This window comes from Pan troglodytes, chromosome 10 (assembly GCF_028858775.2).
Source record: "Pan troglodytes isolate AG18354 chromosome 10, NHGRI_mPanTro3-v2.0_pri, whole genome shotgun sequence".
Classification (NCBI taxonomy): domain Eukaryota; kingdom Metazoa; phylum Chordata; class Mammalia; order Primates; family Hominidae; genus Pan; species Pan troglodytes.
Window position 1 is genome coordinate 118,955,726 of NC_072408.2, and position 1,950 is coordinate 118,957,675.

The window sequence follows — 1,950 nt, forward strand, 5'->3', positions numbered from 1 at the left end:
CTCGCTCTGTCACCCAGGCTGGAGTGCAGTGGTGACATATCAGCTCGCTGAAACCTCTGCCTCCCAGGCTCAAGCAATCTTCTCACCTTAGCCTCCCAAGTAGCTGGGACTACACGCATGAGCCACCATGCCTGGCTAAATTTTTGTATTTTTTGTAGAGACAGGGTTTTGTTACGTTGCCCAGGCTGGTCTGGAACTCCTGAGCTCAGGCGATCCACCCACCTTGACCTGCCGAAGTGCTGGGATTGTAGGCGTGAGCCACCATGCCTGGCCAAAAACTAGAACCAGCTCTAATGTTTGTCAGTATAAATTGTGGCATATCCATGTGCTATGCTACTTGGCACTGAAAAGGAATAGACTTGATATTATCAACAGCATGGATAAACCTCAAAAATATTACGCTGAGTTAAAACACCTTATTCATAAAAGAACACACTATATGGTTATCTTTTTTCTTTATATATACTTAATACATTAATATACTTAATTCATATTAATACACATTTTTTCTGATTGCTTTTTAACTGTTAATGATTGTGCTTTCTTTTGAACTCCAGTAAGTTTTGTTATTAAAATGTAACATACAATGTAAAGTGCTTAAGATATAGGTGTGTAGCTTAATAACTATTTACTAATTAATCCATCTGTGTTAATCACTTTGCTGATCAAGATATAAACATTTCTAGAAAATCTTTCTCATATCTCCTTACAGGCTATATACCCTCTGAATGGAACCAGTTACTTACTTCTCTCACTTTAGGTTAATTTTCCCTGGTTTTAAACTTTATATGTTTGGAATCACACAAATTATATTGCATATTTAAGCTAAATATTTTATCTTGTTATAAATATTGCTTTGAGACGGAGTTTTGATTTTGTTGCCCAGGCTGGAGTGCAGTGGCTCAATCTCGGCTCACTGCAACCTTCACCTCCTGGGTTCAAGCGATTCTCCTGTCTCAGCCTCCCAAGTAGCTGGGATCATAGGCGCCTGCCACCACGGCCAGCTAATTTTTGTATTTTTAGTAGAAACGGTGTTTCACCATGTTGGCCAGGCTGGTCTTGAACTCCTGACCTGAGGTGATCCACCAGCCTCTGCCTCCCAAAGTGTTGGCATTACAGGCGTGAGCCACCGCGCCCAGCCTGTTAGATGCTTTTCTTGCTTAGTACTATCTCATTAACATTTTGCAATTATATTATATTATATTATATTATATTATATTATATTATATTATATTATATTATATCATATTATTTTTGAGACGGGGTCTTGCTCTGTCCCCCAGGCTGGAGTGCGGTAGCATGATCAGGGCTCACTCCAGCCCTGCCTCCTGGGCTCGAGGGATCCTTCCACCTCAGCCTCCCAAGGAGGTGGAACTACAGGTGCGTGCCACCACGCCTGGCTAATTTTTGTATTTTTTTTGTAGAGATATGGTTTCATTATATTGCCCAGGCTGGTCTCTAATTCCTGAGCTCAAGAGATCCACCCGCCTTGGCCTCCATATTTTGCAATTATAATCTGCAATGGAATCATAATTTTAAATTGCTGTATTGTTTGTAATATGTGCTTGGTTATACTTATATAATTATAAGTTGGTTTGTAATATGTGCTTGGTTATACTTATATAATTATTCTCTCCTTTATTATACATGAGGTAAGAGAAGCTCAGGGAATCCATTCAGGCAGCAAGTGGAGAAACTAGCTCTCAAACCTGCATCTCAGGCTCTCATTCTTCCACTGCAAAAAAGCAAAGTGCTCAAAAAATATGGTCACAGATCTGCAGAAGTCTTGCACAAGGGCATTATCATAGCAATAAGAATGACTAATAAGTATTAATGGCCCATGAGAAAAGAACAAATACCATTAATTATCTCAATATATTAGGCATATTAGTAATGTTTGTGCAGAATTATTCATGCAAATATTATTAGCCTGTGTCGGGGACAGTTGTT